This window comes from Misgurnus anguillicaudatus, chromosome 13, assembly GCF_027580225.2.
Source record: "Misgurnus anguillicaudatus chromosome 13, ASM2758022v2, whole genome shotgun sequence".
Classification (NCBI taxonomy): Eukaryota; Metazoa; Chordata; class Actinopteri; order Cypriniformes; family Cobitidae; genus Misgurnus; species Misgurnus anguillicaudatus.
This window is the reverse complement of record NC_073349.2, coordinates 35,658,747-35,679,439: the sequence shown is the minus strand read 5'-3', so window position 1 is coordinate 35,679,439 and position 20,693 is coordinate 35,658,747.

The window sequence follows — 20,693 nt, the reverse complement described above, 5'->3', positions numbered from 1 at the left end:
AGAATGCTCCTGTAAGCATTTTAAGCAGAGTTGTGCACTTTTGCATGAAAAGTCACATTTCAGCCTGAAACGTTGATTTTTCACTCTAAACTGCTTTTCTGAGCTGGAAATCACTTTAAACGGCTTGTTTCATCGTTAGAATGCTCCTGTAAGCATTTTAAGCAGAGTTGTGCACTTTTGCATGAAAAGTCACATTTCAGCCTGAAACGTTGATTTTTCACTCTAAACTGCTTTTCTGAGCTGGAAATCACTTTAAACGGCTTGTTTCATCTTTAGAATGCTCCTGTAAGCATTTTAAGCAGAGTTGTGCACTTTTGCATGAAAAGTCACATTCCAGCTTGAAATGTTGAATTCTCACTCTAAAATGCTTTTTTGAGCTGGAAATGTCTCTAAACTACTTGTTTCATCATAAGAATGCTCCTATAAGCATTTTAAGCAGAGTTGTGCACTTTTGCATGAAAAGTCACATTTCAGCCTGAAACGTTGATTTTTCACTCTAAACTGCTTTTCTGAGCTGGAAATCACTTTAAACGGCTTGTTTCATCGTTAGAATGCTCCTGTAAGCATTTTAAGCAGAGTTGTGCACTTTTGCATGAAAAGTCACATTTCAGCCTGAAACGTTGATTTTTCACTCTAAACTGCTTTTCTGAGCTGGAAATCACTTTAAACGGCTTGTTTCATCGTTAGAATGCTCCTGTAAGCATTTTAAGCAGAGTTGTGCACTTTTGCATGAAAAGTCACATTTCAGCCTGAAACGTTGATTTTTCACTCTAAACTGCTTTTCTGAGCTGGAAATCACTTTAAACGGCTTGTTTCATCGTTAGAATGCTCCTGTAAGCATTTTAAGCAGAGTTGTGCACTTTTGCATGAAAAGTCACATTTCAGCCTGAAACGTTGATTTTTCACTCTAAACTGCTTTTCTGAGCTGGAAATCACTTTAAACGGCTTGTTTCATCGTTAGAATGCTCCTGTAAGCATTTTAAGCAGAGTTGTGCACTTTTGCATGAAAAGTCACATTTCAGCCTGAAACGTTGATTTTTCACTCTAAACTGCTTTTCTGAGCTGGAAATCACTTTAAACGGCTTGTTTCATCGTTAGAATGCTGTAAGCATTTTAAGCAGAGTTGTGCACTTTTGCATGAAAAGTCACATTCCAGCTTGAAATGTTGAATTCTCACTCTAAAATGCTTTTTTGAGCTGGAAATGTCTCTAAACTACTTGTTTCATCATAAGAATGCTCCTATAAGCATTTTAAGCAGAGTTGTGCACTTTTGCATGAAAAGTCACATTTCAGCCTGAAACGTTGATTTTTCACTCTAAACTGCTTTTCTGAGCTGGAAATCACTTTAAACGGCTTGTTTCATCGTTAGAATGCTCCTGTAAGCATTTTAAGCAGAGTTGTGCACTTTTGCATGAAAAGTCACATTTCAGCCTGAAACGTTGATTTTTCACTCTAAACTGCTTTTCTGAGCTGGAAATCACTTTAAACGGCTTAGAATGCTCCTGTAAGCATTTTAAGCAGAGTTGTGCACTTTTGCATGAAAAGTCACATTTCAGCCTGAAACGTTGATTTTTCACTCTAAACTGCTTTTCTGAGCTGGAAATCACTTTAAACGGCTTGTTTCATCGTTAGAATGCTGTAAGCATTTTAAGCAGAGTTGTGCACTTTTGCATGAAAAGTCACATTCCAGCTTGAAATGTTGAATTCTCACTCTAAAATGCTTTTTTGAGCTGGAAATGTCTCTAAACTACTTGTTTCATCATAAGAATGCTCCTATAAGCATTTTAAGCAGAGTTGTGCACTTTTGCATGAAAAGTCACATTTCAGCCTGAAACGTTGATTTTTCACTCTAAACTGCTTTTCTGAGCTGGAAATCACTTTAAACGGCTTGTTTCATCGTTAGAATGCTCCTGTAAGCATTTTAAGCAGAGTTGTGCACTTTTGCATGAAAAGTCACATTTCAGCCTGAAACGTTGATTTTTCACTCTAAACTGCTTTTCTGAGCTGGAAATCACTTTAAACGGCTTGTTTCATCGTTAGAATGCTCCTGTAAGCATTTTAAGCAGAGTTGTGCACTTTTGCATGAAAAGTCACATTTCAGCCTGAAACGTTGATTTTTCACTCTAAACTGCTTTTCTGAGCTGGAAATCACTTTAAACGGCTTGTTTCATCGTTAGAATGCTCCTGTAAGCATTTTAAGCAGAGTTGTGCACTTTTGCATGAAAAGTCACATTTCAGCCTGAAACGTTGATTTTTCACTCTAAACTGCTTTTCTGAGCTGGAAATCACTTTAAACGGCTTGTTTCATCGTTAGAATGCTCCTGTAAGCATTTTAAGCAGAGTTGTGCACTTTTGCATGAAAAGTCACATTTCAGCCTGAAACGTTGATTTTTCACTCTAAACTGCTTTTCTGAGCTGGAAATCACTTTAAACGGCTTGTTTCATCGTTAGAATGCTCCTGTAAGCATTTTAAGCAGAGTTGTGCACTTTTGCATGAAAAGTCACATTTCAGCCTGAAACGTTGATTTTTCACTCTAAACTGCTTTCTGAGCTGGAAATCACTTTAAACGGCTTGTTTCATCGTTAGAATGCTCCTGTAAGCATTTTAAGCAGAGTTGTGCACTTTTGCATGAAAAGTCACATTTCAGCCTGAAACGTTGATTTGTCACTCTAAACTGCTTTTCTGAGCTGGAAATCACTTTAAACGGCTTGTTTCATCGTTAGAATGCTCCTGTAAGCATTTTAAGCAGAGTTGTGCACTTTTGCATGAAAAGTCACATTTCAGCCTGAAACGTTGATTTTTCACTCTAAACTGCTTTTCTGAGCTGGAAATCACTTTAAACGGCTTGTTTCATCGTTAGAATGCTCCTGTAAGCATTTTAAGCAGAGTTGTGCACTTTTGCATGAAAAGTCACATTTCAGCCTGAAACGTTGATTTTTCACTCTAAACTGCTTTTCTGAGCTGGAAATCACTTTAAACGGCTTGTTTCATCGTTAGAATGCTCCTGTAAGCATTTTAAGCAGAGTTGTGCACTTTTGCATGAAAAGTCACATTCCAGCTTGAAATGTTGAATTCTCACTCTAAAATGCTTTTTTGAGCTGGAAATGTCTCTAAACTACTTGTTTCATCATAAGAATGCTCCTGTAAGCATTTTAAGCAGAGTTGTGCACTTTTGCATGAAAAGTCACATTTCAGCCTGAAACGTTGATTTTTCACTCTAAACTGCTTTTCTGAGCTGGAAATCACTTTAAACGGCTTGTTTCATCGTTAGAATGCTCCTGTAAGCATTTTAAGCAGAGTTGTGCACTTTTGCATGAAAAGTCACATTTCAGCCTGAAACGTTGATTTTTCACTCTAAACTGCTTTTCTGAGCTGGAAATCACTTTAAACGGCTTGTTTCATCGTTAGAATGCTCCTGTAAGCATTTTAAGCAGAGTTGTGCACTTTTGCATGAAAAGTCACATTTCAGCCTGAAACGTTGATTTTTCACTCTAAACTGCTTTTCTGAGCTGGAAATCACTTTAAACGGCTTGTTTCATCGTTAGAATGCTCCTGTAAGCATTTTAAGCAGAGTTGTGCACTTTTGCATGAAAAGTCACATTTCAGCCTGAAACGTTGATTTTTCACTCTAAACTGCTTTCTGAGCTGGAAATCACTTTAAACGGCTTGTTTCATCGTTAGAATGCTCCTGTAAGCATTTTAAGCAGAGTTGTGCACTTTTGCATGAAAAGTCACATTTCAGCCTGAAACGTTGATTTGTCACTCTAAACTGCTTTTCTGAGCTGGAAATCACTTTAAACGGCTTGTTTCATCGTTAGAATGCTCCTGTAAGCATTTTAAGCAGAGTTGTGCACTTTTGCATGAAAAGTCACATTTCAGCCTGAAACGTTGATTTTTCACTCTAAACTGCTTTTCTGAGCTGGAAATCACTTTAAACGGCTTGTTTCATCGTTAGAATGCTCCTGTAAGCATTTTAAGCAGAGTTGTGCACTTTTGCATGAAAAGTCACATTTCAGCCTGAAACGTTGATTTTTCACTCTAAACTGCTTTTCTGAGCTGGAAATCACTTTAAACGGCTTGTTTCATCGTTAGAATGCTCCTGTAAGCATTTTAAGCAGAGTTGTGCACTTTTGCATGAAAAGTCACATTTCAGCCTGAAACGTTGATTTTTCACTCTAAACTGCTTTTCTGAGCTGGAAATCACTTTAAACGGCTTGTTTCATCGTTAGAATGCTCCTGTAAGCATTTTAAGCAGAGTTGTGCACTTTTGCATGAAAAGTCACATTTCAGCCTGAAACGTTGATTTTTCACTCTAAACTGCTTTTCTGAGCTGGAAATCACTTTAAACGGCTTGTTTCATCGTTAGAATGCTCCTGTAAGCATTTTAAGCAGAGTTGTGCACTTTTGCATGAAAAGTCACATTTCAGCCTGAAACGTTGATTTTTCACTCTAAACTGCTTTTCTGAGCTGGAAATCACTTTAAACGGCTTGTTTCATCGTTAGAATGCTCCTGTAAGCATTTTAAGCAGAGTTGTGCACTTTTGCATGAAAAGTCACATTTCAGCCTGAAACGTTGATTTTTCACTCTAAACTGCTTTTCTGAGCTGGAAATCACTTTAAACGGCTTGTTTCATCGTTAGAATGCTCCTGTAAGCATTTTAAGCAGAGTTGTGCACTTTTGCATGAAAAGTCACATTTCAGCCTGAAACGTTGATTTTTCACTCTAAACTGCTTTTCTGAGCTGGAAATCACTTTAAACGGCTTAGAATGCTCCTGTAAGCATTTTAAGCAGAGTTGTGCACTTTTGCATGAAAAGTCACATTTCAGCCTGAAACGTTGATTTTTCACTCTAAACTGCTTTTCTGAGCTGGAAATCACTTTAAACGGCTTAGAATGCTCCTGTAAGCATTTTAAGCAGAGTTGTGCACTTTTGCATGAAAAGTCACATTTCAGCCTGAAACGTTGATTTTTCACTCTAAACTGCTTTCTGAGCTGGAAATCACTTTAAACGGCTTGTTTCATCGTTAGAATGCTCCTGTAAGCATTTTAAGCAGAGTTGTGCACTTTTGCATGAAAAGTCACATTTCAGCCTGAAACGTTGATTTTTCACTCTAAACTGCTTTTCTGAGCTGGAAATCACTTTAAACGGCTTGTTTCATCGTTAGAATGCTGTAAGCATTTTAAGCAGAGTTGTGCACTTTTGCATGAAAAGTCACATTCCAGCTTGAAATGTTGAATTCTCACTCTAAAATGCTTTTTTGAGCTGGAAATGTCTCTAAACTACTTGTTTCATCATAAGAATGCTCCTATAAGCATTTTAAGCAGAGTTGTGCACTTTTGCATGAAAAGTCACATTTCAGCCTGAAACGTTGATTTTTCACTCTAAACTGCTTTTCTGAGCTGGAAATCACTTTAAACGGCTTGTTTCATCGTTAGAATGCTCCTGTAAGCATTTTAAGCAGAGTTGTGCACTTTTGCATGAAAAGTCACATTTCAGCCTGAAACGTTGATTTTTCACTCTAAATTGCTTTTCTGAGCTGGAAATCACTTTAAACGGCTTGTTTCATCGTTAGAATGCTCCTGTAAGCATCTTAAGCAGAGTTGTGCACTTTTGCATGAAAAGTCACATTTCAGCCTGAAACGTTGATTTTTCACTCTAAATTGCGTTTCTGAGCTGGAAATCACTTTAAACGGCTTGTTTCATCGTTAGAATGCTCCTGTAAGCATTTTAAGCAGAGTTGTGCACTTTTGCATGAAAAGTCAAATTTCAGCCTGAAACGTTGATTTTTCACTCTAAACTGCTTTTCTGAGCTGGAAATCACTTTAAACGGCTTGTTTCATCTTTAGAATGCTCCTGTAAGCATTTTAAGCAGAGTTGTGCACTTTTGCATGAAAAGTCACATTTCACCCTGAAACATTGATTTTTCACTCTAAACTGCTTTTCTGAGCTGGAAATCACTTTAAACGGCTTGTTTCATCGTTAGAATGCTGTAAGCATTTTAAGCAGAGTTGTGCACTTTTGCATGAAAAGTCACATTCCAGCTTGAAATGTTGAATTCTCACTCTAAAATGCTTTTTTGAGCTGGAAATGTCTCTAAACTACTTGTTTCATCATAAGAATGCTCCTATAAGCATTTTAAGCAGAGTTGTGCACTTTTGCATGAAAAGTCACATTTCAGCCTGAAACGTTGATTTTTTACTCTAAACTGCTTTTCTGAGCTGGAAATCACTTTAAACGGCTTGTTTCATCGTTAGAATGCTCCTGTAAGCATTTTAAGCAGAGTTGTGCACTTTTGCATGAAAAGTCACATTTCAGCCTGAAACGTTGATTTTTCACTCTAAACTGCTTTTCTGAGCTGGAAATCACTTTAAACGGCTTAGAATGCTCCTGTAAGCATTTTAAGCAGAGTTGTGCACTTTTGCATGAAAAGTCACATTTCAGCCTGAAACGTTGATTTTTCACTCTAAACTGCTTTTCTGAGCTGGAAATCACTTTAAACGGCTTGTTTCATCGTTAGAATGCTCCTGTAAGCATTTTAAGCAGAGTTGTGCACTTTTGCATGAAAAGTCACATTTCAGCCTGAAACGTTGATTTTTCACTCTAAACTGCTTTCTGAGCTGGAAATCACTTTAAACGGCTTGTTTCATCGTTAGAATGCTCCTGTAAGCATTTTAAGCAGAGTTGTGCACTTTTGCATGAAAAGTCACATTTCAGCCTGAAACGTTGATTTGTCACTCTAAACTGCTTTTCTGAGCTGGAAATCACTTTAAACGGCTTGTTTCATCGTTAGAATGCTCCTGTAAGCATTTTAAGCAGAGTTGTGCACTTTTGCATGAAAAGTCACATTTCAGCCTGAAACGTTGATTTTTCACTCTAAATTGCTTTTCTGAGCTGGAAATCACTTTAAACGGCTTGTTTCATCGTTAGAATGCTCCTGTAAGCATTTTAAGCAGAGTTGTGCACTTTTGCATGAAAAGTCACATTTCAGCCTGAAACGTTGATTTTTCACTCTAAACTGCTTTTCTGAGCTGGAAATCACTTTAAACGGCTTGTTTCATCGTTAGAATGCTCCTGTAAGCATTTTAAGCAGAGTTGTGCACTTTTGCATGAAAAGTCACATTTCAGCCTGAAACGTTGATTTTTCACTCTAAACTGCTTTTCTGAGCTGGAAATCACTTTAAACGGCTTGTTTCATCGTTAGAATGCTCCTGTAAGCATTTTAAGCAGAGTTGTGCACTTTTGCATGAAAAGTCACATTTCAGCCTGAAACGTTGATTTTTCACTCTAAACTGCTTTTCTGAGCTGGAAATCACTTTAAACGGCTTGTTTCATCGTTAGAATGCTCCTGTAAGCATTTTAAGCAGAGTTGTGCACTTTTGCATGAAAAGTCACATTTCAGCCTGAAACGTTGATTTTTCACTCTAAACTGCTTTTCTGAGCTGGAAATCACTTTAAACGGCTTGTTTCATCGTTAGAATGCTCCTGTAAGCATTTTAAGCAGAGTTGTGCACTTTTGCATGAAAAGTCACATTTCAGCCTGAAACGTTGATTTTTCACTCTAAACTGCTTTTCTGAGCTGGAAATCACTTTAAACGGCTTGTTTCATCGTTAGAATGCTCCTGTAAGCATTTTAAGCAGAGTTGTGCACTTTTGCATGAAAAGTCACATTTCAGCCTGAAACGTTGATTTTTCACTCTAAACTGCTTTTCTGAGCTGGAAATCACTTTAAACGGCTTGTTTCATCGTTAGAATGCTCCTGTAAGCATTTTAAGCAGAGTTGTGCACTTTTGCATGAAAAGTCACATTTCAGCCTGAAACGTTGATTTTTCACTCTAAACTGCTTTTCTGAGCTGGAAATCACTTTAAACGGCTTGTTTCATCGTTAGAATGCTCCTGTAAGCATTTTAAGCAGAGTTGTGCACTTTTGCATGAAAAGTCACATTTCAGCCTGAAACGTTGATTTTTCACTCTAAACTGCTTTTCTGAGCTGGAAATCACTTTAAACGGCTTAGAATGCTCCTGTAAGCATTTTAAGCAGAGTTGTGCACTTTTGCATGAAAAGTCACATTTCAGCCTGAAACGTTGATTTTTCACTCTAAACTGCTTTTCTGAGCTGGAAATCACTTTAAACGGCTTGTTTCATCGTTAGAATGCTGTAAGCATTTTAAGCAGAGTTGTGCACTTTTGCATGAAAAGTCACATTCCAGCTTGAAATGTTGAATTCTCACTCTAAAATGCTTTTTTGAGCTGGAAATGTCTCTAAACTACTTGTTTCATCATAAGAATGCTCCTATAAGCATTTTAAGCAGAGTTGTGCACTTTTGCATGAAAAGTCACATTTCAGCCTGAAACGTTGATTTTTCACTCTAAACTGCTTTTCTGAGCTGGAAATCACTTTAAACGGCTTGTTTCATCGTTAGAATGCTCCTGTAAGCATTTTAAGCAGAGTTGTGCACTTTTGCATGAAAAGTCACATTTCAGCCTGAAACGTTGATTTTTCACTCTAAACTGCTTTTCTGAGCTGGAAATCACTTTAAACGGCTTGTTTCATCGTTAGAATGCTCCTGTAAGCATTTTAAGCAGAGTTGTGCACTTTTGCATGAAAAGTCACATTTCAGCCTGAAACGTTGATTTTTCACTCTAAACTGCTTTTCTGAGCTGGAAATCACTTTAAACGGCTTGTTTCATCGTTAGAATGCTCCTGTAAGCATTTTAAGCAGAGTTGTGCACTTTTGCATGAAAAGTCACATTTCCAGCCTGAAATGTTGAATTCTCACTCTAAAATGCTTTTCTGAGCTGGAAATCACTTTAAACTACTTGTTTCATCGTATAAGAATGCTCCTGTAAGCATTTTAAGCAGAGTTGTGCACTTTTGCATGAAAAGTCACATTTCAGCCTGAAACGTTGATTTTTCACTCTAAACTGCTTTTCTGAGCTGGAAATCACTTTAAACGGCTTGTTTCATCGTTAGAATGCTCCTGTAAGCATTTTAAGCAGAGTTGTGCACTTTTGCATGAAAAGTCACATTTCAGCCTGAAACGTTGATTTTTCACTCTAAACTGCTTTTCTGAGCTGGAAATCACTTTAAACGGCTTGTTTCATCGTTAGAATGCTCCTGTAAGCATTTTAAGCAGAGTTGTGCACTTTTGCATGAAAAGTCACATTTCAGCCTGAAACGTTGATTTTTCACTCTAAACTGCTTTTCTGAGCTGGAAATCACTTTAAACGGCTTGTTTCATCGTTAGAATGCTGTAAGCATTTTAAGCAGAGTTGTGCACTTTTGCATGAAAAGTCACATTCCAGCTTGAAATGTTGAATTCTCACTCTAAAATGCTTTTTTGAGCTGGAAATGTCTCTAAACTACTTGTTTCATCATAAGAATGCTCCTATAAGCATTTTAAGCAGAGTTGTGCACTTTTGCATGAAAAGTCACATTTCAGCCTGAAACGTTGATTTTTCACTCTAAACTGCTTTTCTGAGCTGGAAATCACTTTAAACGGCTTGTTTCATCGTTAGAATGCTCCTGTAAGCATTTTAAGCAGAGTTGTGCACTTTTGCATGAAAAGTCACATTTCAGCCTGAAACGTTGATTTTTCACTCTAAACTGCTTTTCTGAGCTGGAAATCACTTTAAACGGCTTGTTTCATCGTTAGAATGCTCCTGTAAGCATTTTAAGCAGAGTTGTGCACTTTTGCATGAAAAGTCACATTTCACCCTGAAACATTGATTTTTCACTCTAAACTGCTTTTCTGAGCTGGAAATCACTTTAAACGGCTTGTTTCATCGTTAGAATGCTGTAAGCATTTTAAGCAGAGTTGTGCACTTTTGCATGAAAAGTCACATTCCAGCTTGAAATGTTGAATTCTCACTCTAAAATGCTTTTTTGAGCTGGAAATGTCTCTAAACTACTTGTTTCATCATAAGAATGCTCCTATAAGCATTTTAAGCAGAGTTGTGCACTTTTGCATGAAAAGTCACATTTCAGCCTGAAACGTTGATTTTTCACTCTAAACTGCTTTTCTGAGCTGGAAATCACTTTAAACGGCTTGTTTCATCGTTAGAATGCTCCTGTAAGCATTTTAAGCAGAGTTGTGCACTTTTGCATGAAAAGTCACATTTCAGCCTGAAACGTTGATTTTTCACTCTAAACTGCTTTTCTGAGCTGGAAATCACTTTAAACGGCTTGTTTCATCGTTAGAATGCTCCTGTAAGCATTTTAAGCAGAGTTGTGCACTTTTGCATGAAAAGTCACATTTCAGCCTGAAACGTTGATTTTTCACTCTAAACTGCTTTTCTGAGCTGGAAATCACTTTAAACGGCTTGTTTCATCGTTAGAATGCTCCTGTAAGCATTTTAAGCAGAGTTGTGCACTTTTGCATGAAAAGTCACATTTCAGCCTGAAACGTTGATTTTTCACTCTAAACTGCTTTTCTGAGCTGGAAATCACTTTAAACGGCTTGTTTCATCGTTAGAATGCTCCTGTAAGCATTTTAAGCAGAGTTGTGCACTTTTGCATGAAAAGTCACATTTCAGCCTGAAACGTTGATTTTTCACTCTAAACTGCTTTTCTGAGCTGGAAATCACTTTAAACGGCTTGTTTCATCGTTAGAATGCTCCTGTAAGCATTTTAAGCAGAGTTGTGCACTTTTGCATGAAAAGTCACATTTCAGCCTGAAACGTTGATTTTTCACTCTAAACTGCTTTCTGAGCTGGAAATCACTTTAAACGGCTTGTTTCATCGTTAGAATGCTCCTGTAAGCATTTTAAGCAGAGTTGTGCACTTTTGCATGAAAAGTCACATTTCAGCCTGAAACGTTGATTTGTCACTCTAAACTGCTTTTCTGAGCTGGAAATCACTTTAAACGGCTTGTTTCATCGTTAGAATGCTCCTGTAAGCATTTTAAGCAGAGTTGTGCACTTTTGCATGAAAAGTCACATTTCAGCCTGAAACGTTGATTTTTCACTCTAAACTGCTTTTCTGAGCTGGAAATCACTTTAAACGGCTTGTTTCATCGTTAGAATGCTCCTGTAAGCATTTTAAGCAGAGTTGTGCACTTTTGCATGAAAAGTCACATTTCAGCCTGAAACGTTGATTTTTCACTCTAAACTGCTTTTCTGAGCTGGAAATCACTTTAAACGGCTTGTTTCATCGTTAGAATGCTCCTGTAAGCATTTTAAGCAGAGTTGTGCACTTTTGCATGAAAAGTCACATTTCAGCCTGAAACGTTGATTTTTCACTCTAAATTGCGTTTCTGAGCTGGAAATCACTTTAAACGGCTTGTTTCATCGTTAGAATGCTCCTGTAAGCATTTTAAGCAGAGTTGTGCACTTTTGCATGAAAAGTCACATTTCAGCCTGAAACGTTGATTTTTCACTCTAAACTGCTTTTCTGAGCTGGAAATCACTTTAAACGGCTTGTTTCATCTTTAGAATGCTCCTGTAAGCATTTTAAGCAGAGTTGTGCACTTTTGCATGAAAAGTCACATTTCACCCTGAAACATTGATTTTTCACTCTAAACTGCTTTTCTGAGCTGGAAATCACTTTAAACGGCTTGTTTCATCGTTAGAATGCTGTAAGCATTTTAAGCAGAGTTGTGCACTTTTGCATGAAAAGTCACATTCCAGCTTGAAATGTTGAATTCTCACTCTAAAATGCTTTTTTGAGCTGGAAATGTCTCTAAACTACTTGTTTCATCATAAGAATGCTCCTATAAGCATTTTAAGCAGAGTTGTGCACTTTTGCATGAAAAGTCACATTTCAGCCTGAAACGTTGATTTTTTACTCTAAACTGCTTTTCTGAGCTGGAAATCACTTTAAACGGCTTGTTTCATCGTTAGAATGCTCCTGTAAGCATTTTAAGCAGAGTTGTGCACTTTTGCATGAAAAGTCACATTTCAGCCTGAAACGTTGATTTTTCACTCTAAACTGCTTTTCTGAGCTGGAAATCACTTTAAACGGCTTGTTTCATCGTTAGAATGCTCCTGTAAGCATTTTAAGCAGAGTTGTGCACTTTTGCATGAAAAGTCACATTTCAGCCTGAAACGTTGATTTTTCACTCTAAACTGCTTTTCTGAGCTGGAAATCACTTTAAACGGCTTGTTTCATCTTTAGAATGCTCCTGTAAGCATTTTAAGCAGAGTTGTGCACTTTTGCATGAAAAGTCACATTCCAGCTTGAAATGTTGAATTCTCACTCTAAAATGCTTTTTTGAGCTGGAAATGTCTCTAAACTACTTGTTTCATCATAAGAATGCTCCTATAAGCATTTTAAGCAGAGTTGTGCACTTTTGCATGAAAAGTCACATTTCAGCCTGAAACGTTGATTTTTCACTCTAAACTGCTTTTCTGAGCTGGAAATCACTTTAAACGGCTTGTTTCATCGTTAATGCTCCTGTAAGCATTTTAAGCAGAGTTGTGCACTTTTGCATGAAAAGTCACATTTCAGCCTGAAACGTTGATTTTTCACTCTAAACTGCTTTTCTGAGCTGGAAATCACTTTAAACGGCTTGTTTCATCGTTAGAATGCTCCTGTAAGCATTTTAAGCAGAGTTGTGCACTTTTGCATGAAAAGTCACATTTCAGCCTGAAACGTTGATTTTTCACTCTAAATTGCTTTTCTGAGCTGGAAATCACTTTAAACGGCTTGTTTCATCGTTAGAATGCTCCTGTAAGCATTTTAAGCAGAGTTGTGCACTTTTGCATGAAAAGTCACATTTCAGCCTGAAACGTTGATTTTTCACTCTAAACTGCTTTTCTGAGCTGGAAATCACTTTAAACGGCTTGTTTCATCGTTAGAATGCTCCTGTAAGCATTTTAAGCAGAGTTGTGCACTTTTGCATGAAAAGTCACATTTCAGCCTGAAACGTTGATTTTTCACTCTAAACTGCTTTTCTGAGCTGGAAATCACTTTAAACGGCTTGTTTCATCGTTAGAATGCTCCTGTAAGCATTTTAAGCAGAGTTGTGCACTTTTGCATGAAAAGTCACATTTCAGCCTGAAACGTTGATTTTTCACTCTAAACTGCTTTCTGAGCTGGAAATCACTTTAAACGGCTTGTTTCATCGTTAGAATGCTCCTGTAAGCATTTTAAGCAGAGTTGTGCACTTTTGCATGAAAAGTCACATTTCAGCCTGAAACGTTGATTTTTCACTCTAAACTGCTTTTCTGAGCTGGAAATCACTTTAAACGGCTTGTTTCATCGTTAGAATGCTCCTGTAAGCATTTTAAGCAGAGTTGTGCACTTTTGCATGAAAAGTCACATTTCAGCCTGAAACGTTGATTTTTCACTCTAAATTGCTTTTCTGAGCTGGAAATCACTTTAAACGGCTTGTTTCATCGTTAGAATGCTCCTGTAAGCATTTTAAGCAGAGTTGTGCACTTTTGCATGAAAAGTCACATTTCAGCCTGAAACGTTGATTTTTCACTCTAAACTGCTTTTCTGAGCTGGAAATCACTTTAAACGGCTTGTTTCATCGTTAGAATGCTCCTGTAAGCATTTTAAGCAGAGTTGTGCACTTTTGCATGAAAAGTCACATTTCAGCCTGAAACGTTGATTTTTCACTCTAAATTGCGTTTCTGAGCTGGAAATCACTTTAAACGGCTTGTTTCATCGTTAGAATGCTCCTGTAAGCATTTTAAGCAGAGTTGTGCACTTTTGCATGAAAAGTCAAATTTCAGCCTGAAACGTTGATTTTTCACTCTAAACTGCTTTTCTGAGCTGGAAATCACTTTAAACGGCTTGTTTCATCTTTAGAATGCTCCTGTAAGCATTTTAAGCAGAGTTGTGCACTTTTGCATGAAAAGTCACATTTCACCCTGAAACATTGATTTTTCACTCTAAACTGCTTTTCTGAGCTGGAAATCACTTTAAACGGCTTGTTTCATCGTTAGAATGCTGTAAGCATTTTAAGCAGAGTTGTGCACTTTTGCATGAAAAGTCACATTCCAGCTTGAAATGTTGAATTCTCACTCTAAAATGCTTTTTTGAGCTGGAAATGTCTCTAAACTACTTGTTTCATCATAAGAATGCTCCTATAAGCATTTTAAGCAGAGTTGTGCACTTTTGCATGAAAGGTCAAATTTCAGCCTGAAACGTTGATTTTTTACTCTAAACTGCTTTTCTGAGCTGGAAATCACTTTAAACGGCTTGTTTCATCGTTAGAATGCTCCTGTAAGCATTTTAAGCAGAGTTGTGCACTTTTGCATGAAAAGTCACATTTCAGCCTGAAACGTTGATTTTTCACTCTAAACTGCTTTTCTGAGCTGGAAATCACTTTAAACGGCTTGTTTCATCGTTAGAATGCTCCTGTAAGCATTTTAAGCAGAGTTGTGCACTTTTGCATGAAAAGTCACATTTCAGCCTGAAACGTTGATTTTTCACTCTAAACTGCTTTTCTGAGCTGGAAATCACTTTAAACGGCTTGTTTCATCTTTAGAATGCTCCTGTAAGCATTTTAAGCAGAGTTGTGCACTTTTGCATGAAAAGTCACATTCCAGCTTGAAATGTTGAATTCTCACTCTAAAATGCTTTTTTGAGCTGGAAATGTCTCTAAACTACTTGTTTCATCATAAGAATGCTCCTATAAGCATTTTAAGCAGAGTTGTGCACTTTTGCATGAAAAGTCACATTTCAGCCTGAAACGTTGATTTGTCACTCTAAACTGCTTTTCTGAGCTGGAAATCACTTTAAACGGCTTGTTTCATCGTTAGAATGCTCCTGTAAGCATTTTAAGCAGAGTTGTGCACTTTTGCATGAAAAGTCACATTTCAGCCTGAAACGTTGATTTTTCACTCTAAACTGCTTTTCTGAGCTGGAAATCACTTTAAACGGCTTATTTCATCTTTAGAATGCTGTAAGCATTTTAAGCAGAGTTGTGCACTTTTGCATGAAAAGTCACATTCCAGCTTGAAATGTTGAATTCTCACTCTAAAATGCTTTTTTGAGCTGGAAATGTCTCTAAACTACTTGTTTCATCATAAGAATGCTCCTATAAGCATTTTAAGCAGAGTTGTGCACTTTTGCATGAAAAGTCACATTTCAGCCTGAAACGTTGATTTTTCACTCTAAACTGCTTTTCTGAGCTGGAAATCACTTTAAACGGCTTGTTTCATCGTTAGAATGCTCCTGTAAGCATTTTAAGCAGAGTTGTGCACTTTTGCATGAAAAGTCACATTTCAGCCTGAAACGTTGATTTTTCACTCTAAATTGCTTTTCTGAGCTGGAAATCACTTTAAACGGCTTGTTTCATCGTTAGAATGCTCCTGTAAGCATTTTAAGGCAGACTTGTGCACTTTTGCATGAAAAGTCACATTCCAGCTTGAAATGTTGAATTCTCACTCTAAAATGCTTTTTTGAGCTGGAAATGTCTCTAAACTACTTGTTTCATTATAAGAATGCTCCTATAAGCATTTTAAGCAGAGTTGTGCACTTTTGCATGAAAAGTCACATTTCAGCCTGAAACGTTGATTTTTCACTCTAAACTGCTTTTCTGAGCTGGAAATCACTTTAAACGGCTTAGAATGCTCCTGTAAGCATTTTAAGCAGAGTTGTGCACTTTTGCATGAAAAGTCACATTTCAGCCTGAAACGTTGATTTTTCACTCTAAACTGCTTTCTGAGCTGGAAATCACTTTAAACGGCTTGTTTCATCGTTAGAATGCTCCTGTAAGCATTTTAAGCAGAGTTGTGCACTTTTGCATGAAAAGTCACATTTCACCCTGAAACGTTGATTTTTCACTCTAAACTGCTTTTCTGAGCTGGAAATCACTTTAAACGGCTTGTTTCATCGTTAGAATGCTGTAAGCATTTTAAGCAGAGTTGTGCACTTTTGCATGAAAAGTCACATTCCAGCTTGAAATGTTGAATTCTCACTCCTAAAATGCTTTTTTGAGCTGGAAATGTCTCTAAACTACTTGTTTCATCATAAGAATGCTCCTATAAGCATTTTAAGCAGAGTTGTGCACTTTTGCATGAAAAGTCACATTTCAGCCTGAAACGTTGATTTTTTACTCTAAACTGCTTTTCTGAGCTGGAAATCACTTTAAACGGCTTGTTTCATCGTTAGAATGCTCCTGTAAGCATTTTAAGCAGAGTTGTGCACTTTTGCATGAAAAGTCACATTTCAGCCTGAAACGTTGATTTTTCACTCTAAATTGCTTTTCTGAGCTGGAAATCACTTTAAACGGCTTGTTTCATCGTTAGAATGCTCCTGTAAGCATCTTAAGCAGAGTTGTGCACTTTTGCATGAAAAGTCACATTTCAGCCTGAAACGTTGATTTTTCACTCTAAATTGCGTTTCTGAGCTGGAAATCACTTTAAACGGCTTGTTTCATCGTTAGAATGCTCCTGTAAGCATTTTAAGCAGAGTTGTGCACTTTTGCATGAAAAGTCAAATTTCAGCCTGAAACGTTGATTTTTCACTCTAAACTGCTTTTCTGAGCTGGAAATCACTTTAAACGGCTTGTTTCATCTTTAGAATGCTCCTGTAAGCATTTTAAGCAGAGTTGTGCACTTTTGCATGAAAAGTCACATTTCACCCTGAAACATTGATTTTTCACTCTAAACTGCTTTTCTGAGCTGGAAATCACTTTAAACGGCTTGTTTCATCGTTAGAATGCTGTAAGCATTTTAAGCAGAGTTGTGCACTTTTGCATGAAAAGTCACATTCCAGCTTGAAATGTTGAATTCTCACTCTAAAATGCTTTTTTGAGCTGGAAATGTCTCTAAACTACTTGTTTCATCATAAGAATGCTCCTATAAGCATTTTAAGCAGAGTTGTGCACTTTTGCATGAAAAGTCAAATTTCAGCCTGAAACGTTGATTTTTTACTCTAAACTGCTTTTCTGAGCTGGAAATCACTTTAAACGGCTTGTTTCATCGTTAGAATGCTCCTGTAAGCATTTTAAGCAGAGTTGTGCACTTTTGCATGAAAAGTCACATTTCAGCCTGAAACGTTGATTTTTCACTCTAAACTGCTTTTCTGAGCTGGAAATCACTTTAAACGGCTTGTTTCATTGTTAGAATGCTCCTGTAAGCATTTTAAGCAGAGTTGTGCACTTTTGCATGAAAAGTCACATTTCAGCCTGAAACGTTGATTTTTCACTCTAAACTGCTTTTCTGAGCTGGAAATCACTTTAAACGGCATGTTTCATCGTTAGAATGCTCCTGTAAGCATTTTAAGCAGAGTTGTGCACTTTTGCATGAAAAGTCACATTTCAGCCTGAAACGTTGATTTTTCACTCTAAACTGCTTTCTGAGCTGGAAATCACTTTAAACGGCTTGTTTCATCGTTAGAATGCTCCTGTAAGCATTTTAAGCAGAGTTGTGCACTTTTGCATGAAAAGTCACATTTCAGCCTGAAACGTTGATTTGTCACTCTAAACTGCTTTTCTGAGCTGGAAATCACTTTAAACGGCTTGTTTCATCGTTAGAATGCTCCTGTAAGCATTTTAAGCAGAGTTGTGCACTTTTGCATGAAAAGTCACATTTCAGCCTGAAACGTTGATTTTTCACTCTAAATTGCTTTTCTGAGCTGGAAATCACTTTAAACGGCTTGTTTCATCGTTAGAATGCTCCTGTAAGCATTTTAAGCAGAGTTGTGCACTTTTGCATGAAAAGTCACATTTCAGCCTGAAACGTTGATTTGTCACTCTAAACTGCTTTTCTGAGCTGGAAATCACTTTAAACGGCTTGTTTCATCGTTAGAATGCTCCTGTAAGCATTTTAAGCAGAGTTGTGCACTTTTGCATGAAAAGTCACATTTCAGCCTGAAACGTTGATTTTTCACTCTAAATTGCTTTTCTGAGCTGGAAATCACTTTAAACGGCTTGTTTCATCGTTAGAATGCTCCTGTAAGCATTTTAAGCAGAGTTGTGCACTTTTGCATGAAAAGTCACATTTCAGCCTGAAACGTTGATTTTTCACTCTAAACTGCTTTCTGAGCTGGAAATCACTTTAAACGGCTTGTTTCATCGTTAGAATGCTCCTGTAAGCATTTTAAGCAGAGTTGTGCACTTTTGCATGAAAAGTCACATTCCAGCTTGAAATGTTGAATTCTCACTCTAAAATGCTTTTTTGAGCTGGAAATGTCTCTAAACGGCTTGTTTAGAATGCTCCTGTAAGCATTTTAAGCAGAGTTGTGCACTTTTGCATGAAAAGTCACATTTCAGCCTGAAACGTTGATTTTTCACTCTAAACTGCTTTTCTGAGCTGGAAATCACTTTAAACGGCTTGTTTCATCGTTAGAATGCTCCTGTAAGCATTTTAAGCAGAGTTGTGCACTTTTGCATGAAAAGTCACATTTCAGCCTGAAACGTTGATTTGTCACTCTAAACTGCTTTTCTGAGCTGGAAATCACTTTAAACGGCTTGTTTCATCTTTAGAATGCTCCTGTAAGCATTTTAAGCAGAGTTGTGCACTTTTGCATGAAAAGTCACATTTCAGCCTGAAACGTTGATTTGTCACTCTAAACTGCTTTTCTGAGCTGGAAATCACTTTAAACGGCTTGTTTCATCGTTAGAATGCTCCTGTAAGCATTTTAAGCAGAGTTGTGCACTTTTGCATGAAAAGTCACATTTCAGCCTGAAACGTTGATTTGTCACTCTAAACTGCTTTTCCGAGCTGGAAATCACTTTAAACGGCTTGTTTCATCTTTAGAATGCTCCTGTAAGCATTTTAAGCAGAGTTGTGCACTTTTGCATGAAAAGTCACATTTCAGCCTGAAACGTTGATTTTTCACTCTAAATTGCTTTTCTGAGCTGGAAATCACTTTAAACGGCTTGTTTCATCGTTAGAATGCCCCTGTAAGCATTTTAAGCAGAGTTGTGCACTTTTGCATTAAAAGTCACATTTCAGCCTGAAACGTTGATTTTTCACTCTAAACTGCTTTCTGAGCTGGAAATCACTTAAAACGGCTTGTTTCATCGTTAGAATGCTCCTGTAAGCATTTTAAGCAGAGTTGTGCACTTTTGCATGAAAAGTCACATTTCAGCCTGAAACGTTGATTTGTCACTCTAAACTGCTTTCTGAGCTGGAAATCACTTTAAACGGCTTGTTTCATCGTTAGAATGCTCCTGTAAGCATTTTAAGCAGAGTTGTGCACTTTTGCATGAAAAGTCACATTTCAGCCTGAAACGTTGATTTGTCACTCTAAACTGCTTTTCTGAGCTGGAAATCACTTTAAACGGCTTGTTTCATCGTTAGAATGCTCCTGTAAGCATTTTAAGCAGAGTTGTGCACTTTTGCATGAAAAGTCACATTTCAGCCTGAAACGTTGATTTTTCACTCTAAATTGCTTTTCTGAGCTGGAAATCACTTTAAACGGCTTGTTTCATCGTTAGAATGCCCCCGTAAGCATTTTAAGCAGAGTTGTGCACTTTTGCATGAAAAGTCACATTTCAGCCTGAAACGTTGATTTTTCACTCTAAACTGCTTTCTGAGCTGGAAATCACTTTAAACGGCTTGTTTCATCGTTAGAATGCTCCTGTAAGCATTTTAAGCAGAGTTGTGCACTTTTGCATGAAAAGTCACATTTCAGCCTGAAACGTTGATTTGTCACTCTAAACTGCTTTTCTGAGCTGGAAATCACTTTAAACGGTTTGTTTCATCGTTAGAATGCTCCTGTAAGCATTTTAAGCAGAGTTGTGCACTTTTGCATGAAAAGTCACATTTCAGCCTGAAACGTTGATTTTTCACGCTAAATTGCGTTTCTGAGCTGGAAATCACTTTAAACGGCTTGTTTCATCGTTAGAATGCTCCTGTAAGCATTTTAAGCAGAGTTGTGCACTTTTGCATGAAAAGTCACATTTCAGCCTGAAACGTTGATTTTTCACTCTAAACTGCTTTTCTGAGCTGGAAATCACTTTAAACGGCTTGTTTCATCGTTAGAATGCTCCTGTAAGCATTTTAAGCAGAGTTGTGCACTTTTGCATGAAAAGTCACATTTCAGCCTGAAACGTTGATTTTTCACTCTAAACTGCTTTTCTGAGCTGGAAATCACTTTAAACGGCTTGTTTCATCTTTAGAATGCTCCTGTAAGCATTTTAAGCAGAGTTGTGCACTTTTGCATGAAAAGTCACATTCCAGCTTGAAATGTTGAATTCTCACTCTAAAATGCTTTTTTGAGCTGGAAATGTCTCTAAACTACTTGTTTCATCATAAGAATGCTCCTATAAGCATTTTAAGCAGAGTTGTGCACTTTTGCATGAAAAGTCACATTTCAGCCTGAAACGTTGATTTTTCACTCTAAACTGCTTTCTGAGCTGGAAATCACTTTAAACGGCTTGTTTCATCGTTAGAATGCTCCTGTAAGCATTTTAAGCAGAGTTGTGCACTTTTGCATGAAAAGTCACATTTCAGCCTGAAACGTTGATTTTTCACTCTAAACTGCTTTCTGAGCTGGAAATCACTTTAAACGGCTTGTTTCATCGTTAGAATGCTCCTGTAAGCATTTTAAGCAGAGTTGTGCACTTTTGCATGAAAAGTCACATTTCAGCCTGAAACGTTGATTTTTCACTCTAAACTGCTTTTCTGAGCTGGAAATCACTTTAAACGGCTTGTTTCATCGTTAGAATGCTCCTGTAAGCATTTTAAGCAGAGTTGTGCACTTTTGCATGAAAAGTCACATTTCAGCCTGAAACGTTGATTTTTCACTCTAAACTGCTTTTCTGAGCTGGAAATCACTTTAAACGGCTT